The sequence below is a fragment of the Equus przewalskii genome, chromosome 20, assembly GCF_037783145.1.
Source record: "Equus przewalskii isolate Varuska chromosome 20, EquPr2, whole genome shotgun sequence".
NCBI classification, from domain to species: Eukaryota; Metazoa; Chordata; class Mammalia; order Perissodactyla; family Equidae; genus Equus; species Equus przewalskii.
Window position 1 is genome coordinate 26,175,584 of NC_091850.1, and position 25,327 is coordinate 26,200,910.

General features: G+C 40.1%; 1 protein-coding gene and 1 long non-coding RNA gene across 4 annotated transcripts in view; one reads left to right on the forward strand and one right to left on the reverse strand.

Annotated features, from left to right (window-relative positions):
- The window catches only part of DAB2 (DAB adaptor protein 2), a 162,218-nt gene that overhangs the window by 38,175 nt on the left and 98,716 nt on the right, over positions 1–25,327 (forward strand). For 2 of the 3 annotated variants that reach the window (XM_070586926.1, XM_070586931.1), the window contains exon 1: positions 24,075–24,284. The exons of the other annotated variant lie outside the window; for it this stretch is intronic. The gene's annotated coding sequence lies outside the window, so the exon portion shown is untranslated. Of the gene's footprint in view, positions 1–24,074; positions 24,285–25,327 lie in introns of those variants that run through there. 3 annotated transcript variants of the gene reach the window in all.
- The window catches only part of LOC139077826 (uncharacterized), a 49,955-nt gene continuing 49,379 nt past the window's right edge, over positions 24,752–25,327 (reverse strand). Inside the window, exon 5 of the long non-coding RNA XR_011530352.1 lies at positions 24,752–24,891. This is a non-coding gene — a long non-coding RNA (uncharacterized lncRNA). The remainder of the gene's footprint in view (positions 24,892–25,327) is intronic.

A 25,327-nucleotide genomic window follows, 5' to 3' on the forward strand; every position in this document is an offset into this window, starting at 1 on the left:
CCATTCCCTTGGAAATATTCCAAAATCAAAAGAAACGTAAGGTGAAAAGTATCTCAGAGCTGACTTATTTGGTATTTCCTAAAATTTAAATATTTCAGCACCACATTCACAATTTTTATTATATTCACATACCATGGTCTATTTTCTTAATGTATTTCTCTAAATCAACTCATTTATTTTACCAAAATACATTATTTTAAAAGTAAATCTAATTAGCATAAATGAAGGGAAACTTGTAAAAATAATTGCCTGAAGATAAATAAAATGAAAACAAAACATTATTCCATCCTAGCTGCTGCAGTAGGCAAAGACTCTGAACTTAAGACTTCTCCTTGCCCCATTTCTTTGTGACAAAAAAGAGAGTTAGAAAGAAAATTACTTTCTCATCACGTGATTTAATCTTATTTAATTCTGAGTCTGTATGTTACCTAAAAGATTTGTGTCTCATACTTTGAGAAACACTGTTGGGGTTTATTCCCTTCAGTTTGTTCAAAAATTGAGACCCCTGGGGCTGGTCCACTGGTGTAGTGGTTAAGTTCACATGCTTCACTCCAGTAGCCCGGGATTCACAGGTTTGGATCCCAGGTGTGGACATAGCACTCCTTGTCAAGCCATGCTGTGGTGACATCCCACATAAAATACAGGAAGATTGGCACAGATGTTAGCTCAGTGACAATCTTCCTCACAAAAAAGAAAAAAAAATGAAGCCCAGAGAAAATGGGTTTATAACTTACTCCCGACAAAGCTGAGATTAGTCTTTGGGTTTCTTGACCTCAAGCTCCGTGCACTTACCCACGTCATCCACCTCCTCTGTCTTTGAGTTGTAATAGGACCTTTCATTTATCTGGGCCTGGCCACTCGAACTGGCTCGAAGGTTCACTGAGGTCAGGAGTCATGACAATGTCCTTTGTATACTCTCTTGCATATGGTGTCTTTCATGCTACAGACACTCGATTAAGAGATAAAATTTGATTTGATGTGAAATGCCAGTGGTGTCACCAGGAAATGTTTGTGAGGAAATCAGAATTGCCCTTCTTCCTATTCCAGATTAGGACAAATAGCCTTCCTTGCCAGGCATTGTGCAAGAGTATTGGGTGACCGAGACACAGCCTCTGGCACCAGGAAAGTCCAGGCAGTGACAGGGAGGATGAGAGATGGGTAGAGGAAGAGTGCATCGATATGTCTCTCCTAAAGGCAAGAAATGCAATAATAGTACTAGTTATGAAGACCCACAGGAGCACAGAGGAAAGAATCATTAAGAGAGCAAAAACGATGAGGAGTTAAAGTGGAACATGAGGGAAAGTAAAGAGGAGGAAGATAAAGAATCAGAGAAAGAGGAAAACAAATCAATTCAGAAGACTAGAACTCTTTATGAAGCTGAGGGAAGATCAGCTCAGGTCAATTAAAATACTACAGGAAGCTCAGCTTTAGAGTTTGGATTAAGAGTAGAATACAGTACTCAGAGTTACCCAGAACAAGGTAATTCAGTAGGAGAGAGTTCCAAAATCTATGTCTAGCCTATGGAGCTGGTTTGGCCACATTGGTTCACAGTCTCTGCCTCTCGCCTAGTAACATGGCTGGGCTGAGATGCTGTTGGTGGCCTAATGATTTGCTACACAACACACTCTGTAGTGTCATATGGGAAGCTTGTAGCTATGGACCACCCAAGCCTTCAGGTAGTGGAGCAAATGTTGAGCAGTCCACCCAGGCAGATGAGGTGGATCCAGCTGAATAGCCAGATCTGATAGAAAATTGCCTTGTGTTCCATCTAAGAACTTTTCTCATTTCCTCGTCTCTTAACTTGCCTTAATACCGATTTATTTGCATGAACTTATGCTTCCAAGAAAACTTGTTCCTTGGGTAGTATCCATCTACAATTTTCCTTCATTGCCATTTTACCGTAAACAGGACAGAGCTCAGGGCAGCTGTGTTGGCAGAATCTATTGCTACTGTGTTTTTAGGAAAATCTAGCAGCTTCTCCATCTTCTTTATTTTAACCCCCCCTTACAGCTTCCCACCCTCACACTCCTGCCACCCATCCCCACCCCTGCTCCTTTTCTAGACTCGTTGTTCTTGGAGACGTTCTTTTACATGTCAACCAACCACAGGAATTGGTCCTGATATGCTGGAATCTTACGAGCCCCCAGGAGAGGATTCACAGTTATGTCAGAAGGAGGAGATTGTCCAAGTTCACTCCAAGAGAACTAATTAACCCCTAATAACAAACCATCTCCAGAGAATGTGATGGTCTTGGTGTCTGAACCAAAGTCACAGGCCAAACTCTCCGCCTCATTTCACTCCCAAATATAAGGAATCAATCTTTTCACACTCTTCTTATGGGCTTGACTAGTTTGGTAACTTCTATCATCCAGTCAAATTCTTTGTCCTTTGAATAATCCTGTGAAAGGGGAGATGAGGGGGTGCTGATGAACTCCACATCAGAAACTACCTCTCCTTCATCTCTGTACCCCCAAAATCTAGTGTAGTAGTCAGTGCAGAGCTAAGGTTCAAAACAGAATTTTTGCCAGATGAATGATTCATGAGAATTCAGGAAGATTCCAGGGAGTTAAATGTAAAAGTAAAATAGATAAGTAGCTATCTGGTAACTTTCTGATAATTCAATGCATCACTGCAGTCACATTACCTATAGATTTCCTGTAGATTACTCGTGGTTGACGTACCTATGACCCATATGTGACTTCTTGGCCTTATTCTTGGTAGCACTTTGTGAATTCTAAAGCACAACAGTGTTGCTTTAACCTACATGACATTAATTTAACTACTAATGCATTTAGCCTGTGGAAGCACCATTACTGCTTAGGGAGGCCAGCTGGGAGTTTCCCAAGATATTGCCTGCACAGAGCTGTCTGGAAAAGAGTGTATGGCTAGGTGGAGAAGAAGGCACTGAGAAACATAGGAAGGTGGCGAGTGCTAACCTGTCCATAGGACGGGCCTCAAAACAGGGGAGAGGAAACAGGTAGCAGCACGGATTCCAAGTGTCCAGGTACACTCCACCTTTTCCTGGGTCAGCATTGCTATCTATGGGGGTCTGATTTAGTAAACAGAGCATGGCGTCAGGATTCTAGGCTGGGGTGTTTTCTGAAGTCAGGTGACCAGCAATCAGTATCATGATTCCAGGTGGTCTATCTGGTTTAAACTCAGGTCCTGTCAACAGCCAGGGATGCAGGTAGGAAGATGCAGCTACAAGAAAAATAGGTTAGTAAAGACTAGGTAAAAAGCCTGTTACGGGTTGAATTGTGCCCCCCTTCATTCACATATTGAAGTCCTACCCCCAGTATCTGAGATTGTGGCCTTATTTTGAAGTAAGGTCATTGCAGATGTAATTGCGAAGTTAAAATGAGCACTACTGGAGTAGAGCCCCTAATCCAGTATGACTGGCATCTTTATGAAAAGGGGAAATTTGGACACACACACACACACACACACACACACACGGGGAGAATGCTATGTGAGAACAAAGGCAGAGATGGGAGTAAGGTAGCAGAAACCAAGGAACACTAAAGGTTGCCAACACATCACCAGAAGGTAGGAGAGAGGCGTGGAACAGATTTCTCTCTCATAGTCCACAGAAGTAAACAACCCTACTAAAACCTTGACCTCAGACTTCCAGCCTCCAAAACAGTAAGCCAACCAATTTCCATTGTTGAAGCCACTAGTTTTGTGGGACATTGTTAGGGAAGGCCTCGGAAACTAGTACAAATCTCCAATCAAGTCAACTGGCAAACTCCAGGAGAACTCCTGGGAGTTCTCCAGGAACTGAGGTAAATATCAGGGACCAAAGCAGAAGGGCAGTCAGGGGAACTAGGCAGATATAGCAGAAGTAAGGAGAGGATGGCTGCACCTCATCCAAGCCATCTCACTTCCCAACCACAAACCCCAGGAGCTGGAACCAGAGCAAGCCTGATCTCACGCACTATCCACCAGTGGGCCCAAACCTCCTGTTACACTGAATGCTTTGGCCAGACTAGTCCAAGGCCTGAGTGGGCTGAGAACATAGGCTGAACTCTGCTTTGCCTGTAGGGAAAGGTAGCAAGCACAGTTAGTGTCTTAGGGAGAAGCCTGAATCAGAGGCCGTTGCCCGCCAACTCTGAATTTGCATTACTTTTACTGATACTCTCTTGCAACCACCCCTCAAATTTTGTTTGTGACATCCCTTTGGTTCTCAAATGAGCTTGGTTTTTGGGATTTAGATCTGAGTATACCTTCCAGTGACCTGGACTCCCCAAACATCTCTCTTGTAAACACCACCCCCAATATTTGTTCATAATATTTGAAGTTCTTTTCATTCTTAAAGGGTGTTTGCTTTTTGGATTTAGACCTGCCTATGCCTCCTCTAGTCCAGACTACCCAAATGTTCATTCCATTACCCCATTTGTCATTTGGGCTTCACTCTCCCATCTCTGGGTAGTGTATCCTTCTCTCTGACCTCCTGTAGCTAACTATCCACACCCCCAGATGCTATTTCTGCTGAGTTCTGTCCCAGGGGACAGGGACACCTCCCAAACAGGCGGCCAACAGACAGATTGGGAAATCATATGAGCCCAAACAGCTGCTGTGGGATAGTCTGATAATCCAATGGGGTAAAGTACAGACAATTACTAGCTGTCCAGAAGCACAGAATTTTAGAGTAGGAAAGAATTTTAGAAATGTATGTGTTATATAGATAGGGAAACAGATCAGCAAGTTCATCATCATCACAGAGCTGGCAATTTGAAGAGCCAGCAGATGGGGACAGCAGTTATCACTTTACTTGGTAAGATTTTTCTGGACTCGTGTGTCAGCAAGTTCTACAGAGAGAGGAACCCGCAGCAGGGGCTTTGACAGCAATGGGAGTCAACAATAGGAGAGTAAATGAGCGCTCTGGGCACAGGTATGAGTATAGATACCAGTCATAGAATGTGTTTACAACAAAGGCCTCAACCAGACACGCTCAAAGGGACCTAAGGGAAGCAGGAGAAACACCACAGAGCCACAGGCTAGCTAAGATGACTGCTCACGAAATGGCTGGTGACAGAGGGCAGAGTGATAGGAGGAAGGACTTTAAAAGAGAGACGGAAGTCTATTGTGTTTGGATAGAGACCACGTTAGAGAATTAACATGTCCATCATTCTCAGACTTTGGTGTAGAAGATACAGATATCCGCTCCTAAACATCCTGATTTAGGACTTTTGGAGTAGGGACCTAGGAGTCTATATTTTTAACAACACTCACCTCACCCCATGATTCTGATATACACCAAAATGGGAGAATCATTACTGATGGGAGTATAATAAAGATCCAGGTTATATCTCAGGCTTTCGTAGCCTGGGTGGGGTTATGTGTTTGTGCTGGGGTCAGGACGCAGAGGGAAGGGAGTCTGTAATTTTAAAAGTAAGACCTTAAATTTGTAACATTTAAAGGAAAAACAAATTATTTGTCATGTATAGTAATAGCACTAAGTATTTGATAAACGTTAGCATATAGAATTAATACTGAATCAGAGTTTCAAGAAGGGGCTTGGACTGCCAGTGACAGGAGGACAAGGAAAGAGGACAATGATTTACGTTCATTTCCTTGCTACACATGGTGGAGTGAAAGCAGCTCTGTAATTTGATGGATTTCCTGTAATCCCAGATACTGACAGCTCCCAGCTTGTCAGCACCTGAGCCCTTTAAACATCTTTATCGGCAGAGCTTCCAAGCAGAATAAAAAGGCAAATTGTCCATGGCTGCCTAGAACTGAAACCGGAGCTGGGGCAGACCTAGGCCAAGAGCAAACCTGACCAAGCGCAAGACACACACGTGCACACACATAGACATGAAGAAAAAACCCACATTGTTTTCTTTAACCAGCAAAGTGCAGGAGTCACATGGTTAATACCTTTGCACACAGTGAGCACTTAGTCATTTTCACAGCTGGTGGATTTTGCTTCCTTTAGCCTTCGGACTACATTAAAAAAAAACAGCAACCACAGGGTCTGCCTTGAAATCACTAGGGACAACTGGAATCATCCATGTCCCCCCTTTGTCTTTTTTTGCCCTGTGTGTAAAAATATGTATGTTTTTCAAAACAAGGAAGAGTTTGAGATCCTGTGAAAATTTTATAAATTGGTCCTGTGAATCACCCTCCAGTCATCCAAAAGGAGGCCTTTCCATCCCATTCCAGGAAATGTTATTCCAGTTCATGACTGTGCTAGCTGGCTGCCGTGAGATCCCTGGGAACGACGTGGACTTGGCAGGACTGGCCCTCGGGGTAATGGCCCTCCCTGCCTGCTGGAAAGGATCATTTTTAAGTTTAAGAGCAAATATCGTCTTTTGCATTTCAGTTGTTGGTTTTTATTAACAAACTGTGTCTACTGAAGACATCTTGACCTAAATACTAAAATGTCCATTTGAATCTGTTTCTATATCTTAGTAATCGATTTTTTCATGTAATCATCTACAAGTAGATATTTAATGCCTACCTTGTGCTCTGCACTGAACAAAGTTTATCTGGAAATAAGCATTCTGTAGGAAATATAAGACCTTTCACGTGGCCAACAAGTCTTGGTTCATGTAAGATTGGTTATACAATTAAGTGTCAAAATTAGGTAGACATTCAAATTGCAAATGATTTTCCCATTTTTATAGTATATTAGTCATATCACTATGTCAGAAACCACCCAAAGAGGGGATGTTAAGCCCAACTGTAAAACTAAGCTTTAGTTCACATGCCCAGCACTTCAGATGATACTGGATTCTGTGACGGGAAATTAGGCAAAAAACTTAACACTTTTTTAACTCACAGTGGATGGGTTTTTATTTAAATCTGATATTGTAGGGGTGCTATAAATGCATTTGTTGCTTCCCAACGTGTATTCAGATCAATAGTTTTCTCATTTCAAATCTATTGGGTGACCTTCTTATGATAATGGAAGAGAAGATGTTTCTAAGAAAAAAGATTGCCACCAAGTAAACTTGAGTGAGACTAATGATAATTTTGATATAGTAAAAATGTATTTACTTAGTCATTTTTTAAAAAACAAACTGCAGGGCTGGATTTACACAGACTAAATTTGAACTGTTCATAGAGTAGACCTTTCCACGTCTCTTTGTAACTTAGCCCCTGTATATCTTCAATTGTTTTCAGGATTGCTTAGAAGTAGATGCCAAGACAGAATTAGAGGTGCAAGAGATTTACTGGGGGAGGAAGTAGAAAAAGGCAAGGAGATCCTTAAGATGGGGATGCAGGTGTGCTATCAGTGGAAGGAGAGAGGAAAAAAAGGAAGATTGGGTAGAAGAGTTGCAGATGGCAGTACAGTTCCAAGAAAAGTTTGGCCCCGTCAATGGGAACTCCTTGGGCCTGGTGGAAAGTCCTGTGCGTCACAGCAATTGGCCTGTATTGCGCCCCCCACCCCGCAACACACACCCTGTGCTCAGTCGTTGGCTAGGAGCAGGTCTTGGGAAGTGTAACCTCAACACAAACACAGTGATGGATCCAGAGGGACAGCACCTGGGACCCTCAGTCAGTTATGCTCGCTCCAGCAGTTGACATGAGCAAGACATTTTAAGGTCCACCACTCTCTATCGATATAAGCATCAGCATAACCAAAGTTTGTGCAAAGCATTTGTTATTGAACAAATCTTTATTGAGGTTGTACCATGTGTCACGTACCATGTCCGGTATTATAGTCTCTACAGGAAACATGTGAGGTCTCCACCCTCATAGACTATACTGTATAGTACATTAATTCCCTTGAAAGTCCTGCCTGAGAATTGATGCCCACGTCTAATGGCTAAGAAAATGACTGTTTGGGATCTTAATTCAAAGTGTCTATTTTGGAGTTAAGTGTGTTGTCATTTACTTATTAGAATCTGCACAGAAATACATCACAACCATATAAAATGATCCTGCCTGTGCTCTACCCTAATCTTTTAATTTTAGTATATTGAATCAAACAATTGCATGTCAATGTTTCTTAAATATATTTATCCACACATCCATTCCAAACTCTGTGCGTTTGTGAATTTTCCTTCCAATAGTTGAATGTGACATCTAGAAGAGGGGATGGCAGAGACGTACAGAGATGGGGGAATGTAGGAGGAGTGAGGAGAAACCATCCTAGTTTTTTTCCCCAGCTCATATCCTGTTCTTACCTCAGTGCATGCTCGTTCCTGTGTACTACAAAGCATGAAATTTCATCATTAAATATTCATCCCTTTGAGATAAGGACTAGTCTCCCCAGGCATTTTTTTTTTCAAATTGAAAATCCTTTGAGAGAAATAGTATACTCATCACTAACACCTTTGTGTGGGCGAGGCTATCAGCCCACTTTTCCTGGATGAGGGGAAAGAATGTCATGTGGGGATCACTAGATGTCTAGAAGCGAGAGGGATCAGAACTGATAAACTCTATGTTTGTCTGTGGTCAAGAGAGAGAAAGTGAAAAAACACAAGTTGCAACATCATCAGCGAGATGGATGGTGATGGTAAACTTCGTCAGCAAGAACCCAGAAGGAGGATTATTTTTGAGCCCATTCTGGCATTTTTCTTATGTTGTCATTGCAAAGGTATGCAAAGAAACACACATTTCAAGCCAATCCTGATTTTGCAGAGCAGTAAAAAACTAGATAATACCAAATGGTCACGTTGAATAACTATGGTAGTTTTCACTGATATTCATCACCTTCAGAATTATCCTCAAGTAAAATTGTTAAATAGATGAAAATGAGTTTGGGTAGCCCTTATCTCTCTCTGCTTTTGACACCCACCAATTCCCCTTTGTCCACCCACCTGAAGGTCCTCTACCCTGATCTCTAAGCAGGCCTCCCTGATCAGTGCAGCATGCTCAGGACCATTTCCAATTTCCTACATAATAATAAAAATAGTCAGTGCTTATCAAGTGTTTCATCTATGCCAGGTGTTTTACATGTGTTATCACATTTAACACCCACAACCCTATTAGGTGTCTATGTTCTATTATTCTCCCCTTTTAATGGATGAGTACATTGAGGCTTAGGAAGGTTAGGTAACTTGCACAGGAAAAAGAGATAGAAGTACCAGAGCTGGATTTCAAATCCAGACTTGTCCGGCACTAAAGCCCATATATTTACTTCGTACTTGATAATTTTTGGCTACCAGTTGAGGGTTGGGCACCAGGCACATTCCGAAATCTATCTTAGAGAGAGGTTCCTCCCCATGTACTACTCTGAATACTTCATGTGCATCTATGAGTGAATGCAAACACTTGCACACAAGCTGAAGACATGACTTGCTCTTACTGGACTGGGCTTCAGAAATCTTGACACAGGGTCTGTTCCACATCAGTTAACATTGGGCCACGCATTCCCATCCCAGAACTGGGGATCTATTTGGGTTTTCTGGAATAGCTCAGGATTGTGCCCACAAGCTTTTCTACTTCCATCTCCACCAGGTTTCCAAGTAAAATTTATTTATTATTATTTTTTTATTATTTTTTATTTTTTATTTATTTTTTATTTTTTATTATTTATTTTTATTTTTATTTTTTTTTTTGCAATTTATTATTCTCTTTTTTTGGGAGAGAGCATGACATCTGGTAAATGATCTCTATCAGGATCCCCTGGTTTCATTTCCAAGCAGATATGATCAGGCCACAGGAATGGCCTCTTGTGCATTTTAAAATCCAGATAAGGATGGTCATGTCAAGTCATGAGACTAATTATATGACAAGTAGGTCCTATTTGTGGTGCATTAATCATTCAACGCATATTCAATGACCGTCTTGTCTGTGCTAGGCACCATGCTAGATTCTGGGGATACAGTCAGCAAGGGAGATGTGCTTTTTGGCCCCACAGAACCTATAGCCTGTAACCCCATTACTCGATATGCGCTAATAGCAATCAGAGTCTTTGAGTACTTATGTACTTGGTTCTTTACATAAATTACCTCTAATCTTTGCAGTAACTGTGTGAAGTAAGGAGAAGACAAAAACCCCATTTTACAGATAACTAAACTGAGGCTCAGAGAGATTAAGTAATTTGTTTAGTGTCACGTGGCTAGTAAGGATAAGAGCTAGAATCCAAACCAGCTGTATTTGACTAGAAAGTGCATTCTTTCCACCATGTTATTACCAATCAAGGAAGAGTGAGAGAACCTCAACTCCAGTCCCAGCTGTCTCTCCCTCCATCCCCTTCTCTCCCATTCTGCTTTCTCTCTCTCTCTCTATTACAAGGTAGCTGTTTTGGGACCTAAGGAAACTCCTTTACTTCTTGATGTTTCATCTATCTTAACTGAAAAATGGGAATGACAATTGGGGTTTTACAGGAATGCTTAAATGATCAAAAAGCTATTAAAGGCTATGAAAACATTTATAAATACTAAATATCATTATTAATTTAATAATATGCTCCAATTTTATAATTTCCCAAATTCCCAGCTAAAATGAATTGGTATTCCTCTTGTAACCCAAGCATGTATGGAGAGAAGGCTCATACAGTCTCCTCCAACTCTAAGTGATGTTTTAAGCAAAAATTGGAGTTGCTTTTGGCTTCTCATAAGGCAAACCTCAGCTTTCTAGAAAACCATGCCAACAAGGATGATTCAGTTGAAAATCAATTTGACTAAAATTGGTGATAAAATAAAAGTTCTGCCTATTTCAAGAAAACATAGTAAAAAGAGAACATTTAAGCATATGTAAAACAATTAACTCTGCATCTGGCACACTGGATTGCTGACTAAGTTGGATATTTATATGGTCCCAGTTTTCCTGGCCCAGCTCCAGTTTATGCTGTAATAATAATAGTTTTCATTTTTAATTAATAATAGGATTACTAATTAACTAGCAGAGTTGCCAGACCAGAAGAAACCAATCTGGAGTATGGTAGTTTTGCTGAATTATAAATCAGAACTAGATAGATTTTGCTTTGAAGACCAAAAAACTCTCTATCTGATCAGAAGCCTAATGAAGTGATTTAGAAGCATCTGCCTCTGGTTTATACTCTCTCCCGGGGGACCATGGACAATTCCAGTAAGGACTGGCACAGAGTTAGAAGCCACTAGGTTTAGAATGTTAGAATCGTGAAATCCTGAAGCACTTTTAGTCTAGAGTCTCCACTCCCCCCGGTTAATTCAATAGTGTCAAATAAAGGTCAGAGAAGTTGCTTACACCAAAATCATCAGCATCTCTGTAAAAGAGAATCAGCACCTCGGCACCAATGAATTATTTTCATCAGCACTCAGATGTGTTCTTTTAGAAAAGCAGCAGCCACATATACCATTCTCTACTCCTCTTAAAATAATCAGATTCAGAGACTGTGTCACTTGTATTTAGGTTCCTTAGCATTGGAGAGCCAGGAGGATACCTTTCAGTGAGCTAAAGTACTCAGTTCTTCATTGGGGCCCTCGTAGCCTAAAGAGTTAATACAAAGGTTGTCAAAATGTGATGCCCAGAATCACAGCAGCATCCCCTAAGAATTTGCTGGAAATGCAAATTCTCAGGCTCTCTCCCAGACTCACTGAATCAAAAGCTCTGTGGTTGGGCCCAGCAAACTGCATTTTAACAGACCCTCCAGACAATTCTGATGCGAGCCAAAGCCTAAGAACCACTGAGTTAAGGCAAGTCCCCATCGTTTCCGATTTATTCTCAGCATATAAAACTTGCAGCTGAGCTCAGGTGCCATGAAGAAAAAAGTTCAGCAACTAACAGACAAAGTCGAGTTTGAGAGCGGACTGACTTGCTTGACGGAATCTCTGTATGAAGTTTCAAAATATGGAAAATTGAGCTCTAAAATGTTATGATGTTGGTATTGGCAACCAGTCTTGCTGAATTGCAGAGAAATACAGGATCCTCCTGCTGTTTCCTTTTTGCTGAATTCCTCTCTGGCCTCTTGGAAAGGTTCCCTTGAGGCATTCTGAAAATATAAACCTCCCCATGTAAATGAGTTGTTTACCCTCCTGATCATTTGTTAGAAAGCATTGAATTTTGCTGAATCAGGAGTAATTGCTTTTGACAAGCATACACATAAAACAGTAAGTGATACTGAAAACATTTGATGCAAGTCTCAAAAGTTGGAGCACTCCAGACTTCCAAGAATGGGTCACGCCATTTGGCACATCTTTTCATGTAATCTTAAATGAAATTCTATTGGCTAACCAACAGAATAATGAAAAGTGAGTACTAAAAGTTGAACACAAATGAGATGCTATCCTGGTAGAGAGACAGAATCTGAGGCACATAAGAGACTTCAAGATGGGAGGCTTTTAAATATGAGGAATTTAAACTAGTTTGTCTCAAGCCTGCTTAACTAGGAAGAAAGAAATCTATAGAGACAAAAACTGAGTTCAAGGAATTGGCCAATTTTTGAGTGCTTCCAGAATAGAAAGAAAAAAAGTAAAATTGTTTCAAAAAGCAAACAACACTCTTTTTGAAAAAAATGTATCTTCCAAATGTAGTTGCATTTTTATCCCTTAGTTATTTTAATATAGGTAAAATTTACCACACTTTTTTTACTTTTTAATTATGAAAGTATAATATTAAATTCAAATATAGAAGAGGATAGAGTAAAAGGTAAAATTTTATCCCCCATTCATTTCTTCATTTGTTTCTATCCATACTCTAAGAGGTAGCCACTGAAAATTGTTTGGTATAGATATTTCCAGGTTATTATATGTGCATATCTATAAATTTGAACCATATTTCTGCCTATTAGTCTATTACCATATCCCATGCAATTGGCTGGATGAATATTCACCAAATTCGGAGTATAAGTTTGAAGACATCTTAGGTAGAATAAGCAAAGAGCAGCTTCAAGTATGTGCCCCAAATCAAACAAGAATAGGGCAAATATTTGAATTTCACATATTTTTATTTGGGATTAAGCTGCTTCTCATATGAGCACTGATCTACAGCATGAGCCAAGATTAATTTCAGCAGGTGTTTATTTAATTAATAATATTTCAGTATCTCTTGAGAAATAATGGACACCACAGCTTTGTTTTATGTTTATTATAAAATAAGGCATTGTACATATTGTCATGCATCATGAATTTTTTTCACTTGTCTTTATTTATTGCAAACAATTTTGGATGTCAGTTGATACAGATTTACTTCATTTCTATGGAAATAAGAAAACAGTTATCCTAGAAATGATGACTATACCATGGTTTATTAGGCCTCTCCCTCTGATAGGTTTTGGGTTGTTTCCATTTATTTGCTCTCATAAATGATCCTTCAAGAGCCATCCTTGGACATTAATCTTTTTATGTTTTTGTGAGCATTTTAGTAGAGTAGATTCATGGAGGTAGACTTTCTGAAGGAAAAAGAAGGAACATCTAGAGTTTTGATCAGCACTGCCAGAGCACTGTGTTAAAAGGCAGCAGAGAATGAGAGCGCTTACATCCCCACACTGTCATCAAATCTGGATTGTATCACTGTTGAAATATTTTCATTCTAGTTGGAAGAGGATGTTTTGCTTCAAGAATCATTTCTTTGTGAGATGACTTGAAAAACCATTCTGTGGTTTGTCTTTTCACTTTCTTGGTGGTAAAGCACATCAAGCACGAAAGTTTTTAATTCTGAAGACATCTAATTTATCTTTTTCTTTTGTTGCTTTATGTTTGTGATATCATATCTAAAAAAACAGTGCTTAATCCAACATCAGGAAGATTTAGTCCTACATTTTCTTCTAAGAATTTTATAGTTTTAGCTCTCACATTTAGATCATTGCTCCACTTGGTAATTTTATATATGGTGTGAGGTAGGAGTCCAATTTCAGTCTTTTACCAGTGGATACCCAATTGTCCCGACTCCATTTGTTGAAAAGACTGTTCTTTCCTCTATTGAATTGTCTGGTACCTTTGTCAAAAATCAATTGACTGTAAATGTGAAGGTTTCTTTCTGGATTATCAATTCTATTCCATTGATCTATATGTCGATATTTTTGGCAGTACCACATAGTCTTGGCTGCTGTAGTTTTGTGGTAAGTTTTGAAATTGGGAAGTGTGAGTCCCATAACTTTGTTTCCTTTCAAGATTGTTTTAGCTATGTGGCTCCCTTGCATCTCAATATAAGTTTTATGACCACTTTGTCAGTTTCCGCAAAAGCTATATTGGATTTTGATAGGGATTGGACTGAATATGTAAGTCAATTTGAGGAGTATTACAATCTACAAGCCTCAAATTTTAAAAAACTGTATTTTCCTAAGTATATGTTGACCAACCTGAATTGATGAAACTATAGTTTTATTCATTCATTCAACACACTTTTAACAAGGACTTACTATATTCAAGGCACTATGCAAGGAATTCCAGGATGAATAGAATGCAATGATCTCCTCCAGAAATTCATATACATGTATTCATATAGTTAACATATTCACAAATAATTGGAATACAAGGCAGTATAAAAGTGCCACGTGAAATATACATCAACTATGGCAGGCAAAGCTTCTTTGAAGAGAGGAGTGCCAGACGGAGAGTGAGGAACAGTAGCCACAAGCCCTTCCTAGCTTAAGATTATAAAAATTCTTTTTTCCAATCTACTGTAGAGGGTCGTTCAATTCTGACAGATCTGTGTTATCATGTTGAAAGGGAAGGAGGGAGTGATTGAATGAGTTTCAGTGATTGAATGTACATTCAAGTTTGTTGTTTCATCTGAGGCTTGGAGGCAGTGGGGCTTCCAGCACGTGGGAAGACCAGCACAGACTTCCCCTTGCTCAAGGCCAAAGTACAAGTTCCAATTCCACCATTCCTTCTTCACCTATTAAAAGAGTGATTTGCACATCACTGTGGCTCTTGTCACTAAGTTTGATCCTAAACCTTTTGGTCTGAGTGGATATTTACAATAGATGTTAATTTAGGAGCACACATATGTTTTCCAGTGTTAAGACATGAACTGAAGCTGAACCTGGACCAAAGAATAAACTGCCCACCCAGAAAGCCATATAACCCACACTTAAATTTAACAGGAGAAGAAAAATAAACCCCTGCCAGTTACTTTTAGCAGGGCAGTAGAAAGAATGTGGAAGACTGTTGAATCATCTATTCACTTCTCAGCTTGAAATGTAGTTTTTTACTAATCGTATTCCTCTCAACCTCCCTCATCTTTGCTGAGGGAAGGAGAGGGAGTGAATGCCTAGGGCGATCATAACTGTTTTAGGTTGGAAGTAGGTGGGAGAATGGCTTCTTCCCCCTGCCCTGGCAGCTGACCTGCTGGGCCATGGCAGTGTGCCACCCATATATTATCCAAATGGCCTGCGGCACAGCCAGCAACCATGCATGAGGGCGGCAGAGCTACCCCCAGAAGAGCTCACTGTTCCCTCTTGAGAGGAACATTGCTCCACCCACGTTCACTGGCCAGCATCTATCAGGGATTGGAAAAGTGTGGCTAAGGGTTGGTTTCTTCCTTTTGAATAAACGTTTATCCTCTTGGGTCAGCATCCACTTAAATATCAACCCCAGTCTCTCAGACATGAAGGCACATGGCTGGCTCCAAACAAATCTGTTTAAAATGCTTTGAAGGCCAAGGAAGCTCGGTGCCCCCTCCACCTCCTCCTAAATTCCAGGCTTTGGGAAAGAGTGGTTGGTAACTGGACAGTGGCTCTGTTTAGCCACAGATTAAAAAAAAAATTCCTGAGGTGCTTATGCCAATAATCAATCTGAAAACCCCATTCACTCTCACTCAGTCAGAAGTAGTGTTTTCCTGCCCTCCTTACACACTCTCCTCCATCTGTCCTTTCCTAACTTTATCCGCCCTTCAAGACAGACCTTGTGTTCATGGCAATCTGATTTCAGCTCCATAAAATAATGTTATGATCTTTTCTTTATTTGAAATGTTGAGACGGATTCCCTCCAGATTTTGTTCCTTATGGATTGTTTGCCTTAATTTTTATTCTCTAAAATGTTGCATTCGAATATTAGTTATCTGGATGACTGAGGTTTCTTTGGAACTCTGTAAATTTTACTTCCGAGGCAAGTGGCTCCCTGGCCTTGCCCTACTCCTGGCCCTGGTCAGCCGAGTTACTCTCAGGAATTGGACAACCGCTGTCCGCCCTTGGCCATGGCCCCAAGAGCCAAAGTTCTTTGAAAGTGTTACTATGTCCATGAAGACATGGACTTCCAATAATAGACTCCCTTGTCCCAGAGTAGTAGACCTGGAACCCAGAAAGATGACAGCATGCCCACCTCTCTTCTTGCAGCTGTGTGTCTATGAGACTTCTAGGAATGTTCTAGGCAACACTTGAGTGTAACTTAAAGACATATTCTCTATAACACCATTTCTTTGTTCTTGTATTGATTTTTGCTGTGAGGTACTCCTATGAGAAGTATAAAATTATAAAGTACAATGAAGAGAAGATCTTGAGGAACACATTCTTATTTCTTTTGAGGTAATAGTCTCCTGCTGGTATGTGAATGCTGATCAAGCGAAGTGAAAACATTACGGAAAATAAATGATGAGGCAAAGCTGACAAGTTTATTTTCAAAGCAGGAGTCAAAGATCCTGTAGTCACTTTCCACTATTGTGACTGTTTCTATTATTCTACGTGATCGATGTCTGTTTAATGACTTTTATCTGATGCGGTGGGAACTGTGGAAACGCAATTGCTTAGGTTAGTGTCTGCTTCTTTCTTAGCAAGTGAAGATTGTTTTATGCACAAAGCAGAGATCTCGCTTTTAAACTTAGGCTACTCAGAAAATCAGCTGGTGTGGTTCCTTCAACATGCGGATGTAGTCCAGTCACTGGGTTTGACATCTTGGTCCCTGTGCTCCTAAGAACATCTACACTTGTGGGAAATTTTTATGTGTGTGGTTTCGTTCACATGCTCATAACCCCATTTGCAGTAGGTGAGACAGCTACTAGTTGTCTTCTAGTTTCATATGGGAAGCAAGTGAGACAAAGAGAGGTTGAATTGTAGTGTGTGGCTGTGCATTTAGTCAGGGGCGGGCTCAGGACCACACGCTCCAATCCTCTGAGTGTGTGGCCTGCGCCCTTCTCTTAGCTAAAAGGAAGATTCCAATTAATTTTTGTGCTTAGATTATTAATATATCCACAAACATCTAGGGGCCCATCTATTTTATATGGTTCTTTTTTTTTTTTTTGAGGAAGATTAGCCCTGAGCTAACATCCACTGCCAATCCTCTTCTTTTTGCTGAGGAAGATTGGCTGTGAGCTAACATCCTTGCCTGTCTTCCTCTATTTTTTGTGGGGGGACCCCTGCCACAGCATGGCTTGACAAGTGGTGCATAGGTCCTCACCTGGGATCCGAACTGGCAAACCCTGGGCTGCCAAAGCAAAATGTACAAACTTAAGCACTGTGCCACCAGGCCGGCCCTATGTTATATGTTAATTGTATCCCTCTTTAGTTTTCTAGAGCACAACCTATGTCTGAGAGCTCACCTCTATTTTCTATTGTTTATCTAAATTCCACTCCCTTAATGCTACTAAGAGCTCCTCCCAGTTTCAGAAGAATTCAAGGAGGCAGATGGATCCTGAGCAGCAGGAACAAGAGAAACCCTTTGAAGTATTGGTGTCTGAGCTGAGTTTACCAGAAATGGGAAAAGACAATCAACCTGCAGGATCAGATTTGTCTTCGGCACATTTTTTCTTCTACTATATTTGTCATTGCTCCCTCTCATCTATTCAGCTGTCTTCCTCTGGGACATCCATTATTCATATTTGGAGATTCCTTCTATGTTTTTCATATCTATTCTCTTCTGAAATCATTTTTGTCTCTTTGCCCTTCAGATTCTGGAACACATTCTCAGCTGTGTCCTCCAACTCACCCCATTTATTTCCTACAGTTTCCACTGTGCCAGTTCTCTTCTAATGTAAGTGTAACCCTGTGATCACAGCGTGGTTTTTTCTCAATCCTTCCCTCTCGCATTTACAGTTCCCTATTTATTTCTGCCTGCCTCTCAGCCAGAAGAGTTTTGTTTTGTTTTGTTTTTAAATCCCAGTCTGCTGTCATATCATCTCATATTTAATCTCTTAGCTCATAGAGTCCATATGCTCTTGATTTTCATTAAGAATCAAAGCAGGTGCTTGTAAAATGAATTCTCATTTCTGCAAGTGCTTATAGTTCCCACAGCACCTTGATTTCAATGCTCTTCTTCCATGTTATGAAAGCTTTTAATAGACCCCATGCTGTTTTGTTCCGTTATTCATGTATGAACAAGAAAATGTACATTAGGGATTTCCTCTAAGGAGGGTGGGTAGATGCTCCTAGGTTCCTAGGTTACTTTTAAAAATTGTTTCTCAGATATCAAGCCAGAGGACTTACATACGTGGATTACTAGCCACCTGAGAAGTGGTGGGGAGAGAGGAGAACCCCAAGGAATGAGCAATCCCCATGATAAACTCTGCACCTGCAACAGCCTTCTCTGATGAAGCCGCAGTGCTTCATGGGAGGCCTTGCTGCCTCATGGAGCTTCGCATCAGGGGCGGCCTTGACCAGCCAGCCTTTCACCCTGTGTGGCTGCCTATATGCTCAGGGGTTCTGCTCATCCTTCTGCTGCACCTGTTACTCACTGTTTCCTGTGCTCATGACTTGAATCCAAGGCCTCCGAGAGGCACTGAAATGCTGCTCAGCTCTGGGTAGTGAACTGGAGCCTCAGCAGTGTGCTCCCCTCAGGAAGGCACTTTGACGTAACCATGTCAGGGTGACATGCAGATATAAGCCTTTGGACACAGTCCTGTGTCCAAATGGACCTGTGAGAGTGTAAGACCATTGTTCTCTATTTCCAACTAGAGTCTGCACAAACATTCCTGAATCCATCATTGATTATGGTAGACTTACATTTGCTGTCGTTGTTTAAATTTCTGTATTGCTGATTTTTTTCCCCAAATATAGAGTCTTTAGGGAACCAACTCTGTATAAGTCTCAGTTGAGTGCAGGGCACTGGAGTCAGACCAATTGAGATCAAATCCTGACTCTATCACTTACTAATTGTGTGACTCTCAGAAATGTCCATGTGCCTCAGTTTTCTCAGCTGTAAAATGGGGGGGAAACAGCACTAAACTTAGTATTTTTTGTTAATTAGAATAAATGAGCTAGTTTATGGAAGGCTTTAGAATGGTGTTGGATACTGGCTAAACACTCAATTTTAGATAGCATTATATTTTTAAAAGATTTTACATGTAATAAACAAATGCATGTTTTCTGAAAAAAAAATGTGAAACACTTAGAAGATCATAAAATAAAAGAATTAAAGTCTAAATTCCTAACCCTTCTAGAACTCATTCCCTTCCATCGTAAGTTGCGGGGGGGGAGGGCAATAAATCATTTTCTATGACTAGCTGGGACAGTTCCTAGCACACGTTGTGCATGTAATAGATGTTAACCTATACCTAAAGGGTCCATCCACGTGATTCAAGGGCTTCTTACACATTTCTGGCCTTCAGATCATTTCCATACCACACAGTGCATCATAGACTACATATCTTGACCCAAATTATTGAGATATGCTGTTTTTAAAGAGATGTTAATGAGGGCTATAAACTGATCTATTCTGGACTACAAAGTATAAATGTGCTTGTATTTAAATGCTTAAATTACAAGAGCTCAGCCCAAATGCCACCTGGAGGATCCTTGTGGCCCACAGTGGTCATTAGACCACACTTAGAGAACTGCCAATTTCTGTCTATTTATATGTTCCAATAGTGAGCTTACTTTATAAAACGACACTGCTTTATTATTTTGTCATGGTCAGTTTGGGCTTCCCTTACATTTTGCCAGATCCAAATCTCTAGGAAATATAGCAAGTTGAAATTTAATTTTATTACTCTATTTCATTTTCAACATCATATAAATCATTGTTTGTAAAGACTCAAGCCTAAGACAGCAAATCCTTCTATTGATGCCATCATGAAAACCCAATAACTCCTGAAAGAACAAAATGAAAAGAAAAATGAAAAATTGCAGTTTCTCTAAGCTTTCTTCCTCTCTACCAAGTCCTAGTCCTTTCCTACATCTCTCCTCTGGGGCCCAGCTCTGACACTGGCACTGAGCATTCAGTGTGGCCATGAAAGATTCCATTTGACTGACTGCCCAGCAAACACAAACGCCGAAGCCCTGAGTAAACCTGTGGCCTGAAGCCCTGGGAGTCAAGAAGGGAGGACGCTTGGATGATCGGGGGCACCGGGCCGCCAGCAGCCGTGGACCACAGATGGCTTCGGGATCGGAGCGACAATGCAGATTTCTGGAATTAAGATCCCCAGCCCTCTAGGCAGGAAGCCTGATCCGGAAAGCTTGAAAAACCAGCATTCTGTTGGAAATAAATAAGGGACATTTTCTCCCCAAGTATTTCCTGTTTTAAAGAAGAAGCAACAGAATAACTATATTTGCTTCCATCTCCTCGAGGCTCTGATTTTTTTTAACATTAAAAACAATTTCTACAGAGTAATCCGCAAAGAGGAGACTCATACTAACTGTGATTGTAGAAGGAAGATTTCTTCGTAACACTTAACAACTCTTAAGAGCACTGGAGAAGGAGTCAAGACGTGTGTTTCATTTTTGTGAGTCCTTGGGCACTTTATGAACCACTGCTGAGCCACATTTTTAAATCAGCAACATGAATTTTTTGATGGGATATATTTACCTTTAGGGTCCCTTCTAGATTTAGAATCTCCTTTTATTCTTCCGAGGCACAATGCTATTCTGCTAATGATTTCATATGCTCTGAATTTGCAAGTATGATAGTAAATAAGAAAGCAGACAATTTTAACATCAAGCCAGTGCAGATCTTAACACTGTTTTGTCTTCTAAATCCATATCAATCATTACATTGGTATACAACTCACCCTCCTGTTCTTAAACCTCACTGAAGAAAAGATTGGAGATTTTATATAGATAGATAAATAGGTAGATAGATGATAGATAGATTTCCAATTATATATAATATATGATCTCAAATTATATATACAAAATCTCCAATTTATATGTAATTATGTATACATATATATACACATATAATTTCCAACAAAGCACTAGATTTCAAAATATGTAAAGAACTCCTACAAATCAATAAGGAAAAAAGACAACCTTATAGAAAAATGGTAAAAGACTTGAAGAGGCATATCACAAAGAAAGGGGAATGAGATGGCCAGTAAACATATGAAAAGAAGCTCAACCTCCTTGGTAATCAGGAAAATGCAAATTAAAACCACGATGAGGTAGTACATAGATGAGCAAAGCTAAAATGTGTCACAATGTCAAGTGATGGTCAGGATGTGCAGCAGAAGAAACATGCACGCACTGTAGGTGGGAAGATAAATTTGTATGACTTTGGAAAATAGTCTAACATCGTGTATGCTATGTATGCTATGATACAGCAGTCTGACCCAGCACTTAGCAAGGACATACCTTAGAAAAATGCATGACATGTGTTCCAGGCACATGAAAAAGAATGCTCATAGCAAGCTCATAATAGCCCCAATCTGGAAACAACACAAATCTTAACCAACCGTAGCACAGGTTGTCTTTATACTTGGAATACTAGACAGCAAAACAAATGGAGAGGCTACAGTTAACCAACAATGTGAGTCACAGTATTGAGTAAAAGAAGCCAGACAAAATGGCTATTTATAGTATGGCTCCCTTGATATAAAGTTCAAAAATAGGACAAATAAAACTATATTATTTGAGGATGCATATACTGGTAGTAAAACTATAAAGAAAATCAAATAAGTGAATGTCATAAAAGTTATGATAGGTAGAGTGATAAGATGTATGATGAGGAAAGAGCAGAAGAAAGGGGTTTTGAGGTGGGGTATGTTTTGTATTTCCGATCTGGGTGATAGTAGCATGGATGTTCTCTTTATAATCACTTGGTTAAACTCTAGTTTTAGATTTTCTGTTCTTCTCTGAACGTACATCCTATTTTACAATTTTAAAATTCAACATTTAAAAGAAAGAAATTTAAAATTAAAAAGACTAGCAAGTTGATGTGTGAAAATTAGAATCCATAAGGGGGAATCAAATCCTTGGTGATTGAATGGGAATGAAAGACGTTTAGGAATCAAAGATCTGATGTGAGGGCCAGGCTCATGGCCAAGTGATTAAGTTTGTGCTCTCTTCTTCGGTGGCCCAGGGTTTCACTGGTTTGGATCCAGGGCACAGAGATGGCACTGCTAATCAGGCCAAGCTGAGGTGGTGTCCCACATGGCACAACCAGAGGCACTTACAACTAGAATATACAACTATGTACTGGGGGGCTTTGGAGAGAAGAAGAAGGGGGAAAAAAAAAGGATTGGCAACAGATGTTAACTCAGGTGCCAATCTTTGGGGGAAAAAAAATCTGATGTAGGAAAATTCCAAAATTAGGAAACTTACTACTAAGATTAGGAGCATAATTATTTCCCAGAATAAGGCAAACTCAGCCAAAATTGGTCGTCATATTTACTTCCAGTGTTACTTTCCTTGGGAAGGAATTCAGAGATCTAAACTGGCTCTACATGTAAAACTATATTGAGAGTAACTAGTCATCTTGGTTAACATGGTTAACCAAGTTGTAAATATTAACATAATAGGTAACTTCTCTGAAAATGTCTATAAAGCCAGGAATAATGCCAGAGAAGCAGTGGAATGTGCCTTTGAAAAGTGAGGGACTCACGCTTCTCAATCTCTACATGTGACTCACTCATCTGACTACTTACGTACAACCCTCGTTCATTCTTTCTTTTTTTCTTGTTTTTATCAGCAATCTATTAGGTTGCAGAGTTTACCTAATCCCTCTGCGTGTGTATTTCATCTGATCTGGCTCCACAGAAGACGGAAATGGACAGGACTTAGACATATGTGGGACTTTGGTTTCTTTCAATCAGAATGCAGTATCCTCAGCCTTAGCTACTTGAGTGTAAACAGTTCTAGTTTTTGGCAGGCTCCCTAGAAATCTCAGCAGTTGTAGGACTTCTTGTACTTCTCCAATTATTTTTTTGTTCATTTTCTGCCAATCTTTACAACATCTACAACCATAGGGCAGATGTTTATTTTCTTCTTACAAGGATCGCCCATTAAATTTAAAAATGTGGACTACTGGAAAAAGTGAGTCCAGAGATCATTCCTTACCCAAAATCCTCAAGTGAGAATGGATTCATGTTTTTGTGCAGACTGCTGGCCACCCAGCATATGAAGGTGATGATCTTGTCGTGTGGCCCACTGGAAAGCGACACCCTGTGTGCACAAAAATATCTTTTCTTTAGTAAAAATACAGGGGAGAGCTGAAAGAGAGGACAAACAGCAACTAAAACCTTGCTTCAGATGTTTGCAGTTTAGGATGTTTATGTTTCCTAATAATTCATCCCAAAGTTATAGGGATACTTTTTTTCTAATCCTAAATCTACACTTATAACTACATGTTTTTCATTATCCAATTTAAACACTTTCATTCCACTTTCTCAGTTGTATCCTGAAGTTCAACTTTTGACTTTTCACAATCAAATACTCCTTTGCTCAAACTTAATACATGACATTCTCGTGGATATTTTCCATACTTGAGGACGGACCATCAGAAAATTTTATTTTGCTTTGGTCGTACAAAGAGGAGGAAATGCACAGGGATCATTTCCCTTAACATGGAATTCACCCTGAGACCTGAAATCACCCACTGTTGAAGTGACAAGGATTCCAAAGCTTTGCTCTCTACTCCCCTCCCCTTCAGCCTGTTTCTGAAGTTGGGTTAGAATGTCTGATGCCAAGTGGGCAAGATGTGGGCAGAGAGGAGGGAGGCAGGGAGGAGGCCGGTAGAGGGAGATGTTCTGCTCTCTTCTTTCTCACACTCCTCATGCTGTAACTTTGGAGTAGGGCACTGTTGCTATAACCTGACACTTAAAGCCAGTCCCTTTCTTCTAGAAATCAACAAAGCTGGCCCTTATCAGACTTATTTCCTGCTTGTAGGACACCTGAGTATATGGCAGTCAGAAAAATGTCTATATTTCATCCAATTATTTACTCCTTTAAAATATAGAAGACAAGAGATCAAAGTGTCTTTTCTAATGCCTCTGCCAGTTTTATGCTCATCCAGATTCTGTCCACGTTTGGTTGAATAATTACAGGGCAAAGTTATTCTTTCACTGTGGCAATGACAGAAAGGTAAATTGTTAACAAAAGACTGGGTAAGTCCATAACTGCTGACCTTCTCAGATATCTGTGATGTGACTTGGGGCCACTATGTAACCAAGAGCCTAGTGTGATAGCTACAAATGGGCCTGGAGTACCATCAATCCATCCAGTCTTCCACCCGTCTTCTCTTAAGTCACTGAAGTTCCTTTCAGGCCTCCAACTCCTGTTGCTGCTACCCATCCCCCACGAAGCATTTGCTCTCTGAACACAGGTCAGTTGACTATGGCAACCGTTGCTTATTATGCATGTTTTAGTTGTGTTTTCTGTTGTAGATTTCACATGTTAGTCTAAAGAGTTAAGTTTCTTCAGAAAAATCTCTCTTCTAGTCCACTAAAACTCAGGAATCCCCAGCGCAATAATAGGAAAGTTCATACAGACAGCATTTCATGATTAGCTCACTTGTGTTGGACAGGACTAAAGGAAAATTTCCTCCTGCATGTGCAGAATGGAGCTCTGGTTCTCTAGCAGCCAGTTTCTGCACTGACGAATTGTGGTGTGCTAAAATGAAAGGAATGGTAAGAAATATATTCTGGAAGATAGAAGGAAAGCAAAGCAAGGAGAGAGAGGTCAAGAAGAAAAAGACAGACACCTTTATTTCAAGGTGTCACAAGACAGAGCCTCAATAAAAGTCTAATCTGTAAACCTTGCCAAGGACAGACAGAAGATAGGTCTGGTGGACGGTGATGCATTTCTTCAAAAGGATGCAATCTAGGCTTCTGAAGTGATGCTCTCAATTCATGGCATTTCACAAGACCGTTGAAAATGCTTAGTAATTGTTTGCAGCTGCTGCTCAGCCATTTCCTTTCCATTCCATGCCCCTGGAGACAGAAAGAAAAAATTCTTTATGCCAGTTTTCGAGGATCATAGCGTTAGCTGTAAATTCACTCCACTGTAGTCTATAAAATATAGTTTTTATTTCATTGTTTCTACTTTGTGCCAAATCATAAAATTTTTAAAAATAAAATAAAATGAAAGGAAGAAACAAATAAAAACAACAGAAAGGCTCCTTTAAGGAAATTGCCCCTCATACATAGTAAAAACTCAGTAATACAGATCTGGCTAGATTAGTGAAAAGTCTGGATTGTGAGCTATGGAGTTTCAATATTCAAGTTCTTATCATACATAGAAATATGTGTGCATGTTTGTATCGAGGTGTTTATTTTCTAGAGTGACAGAGATGGCCTAATGTGTGGAGCGTGCTGGAAGGAGCACTGGGACCATTGACAAACTATGAGGCCTCAGGCAAAGTTCCCT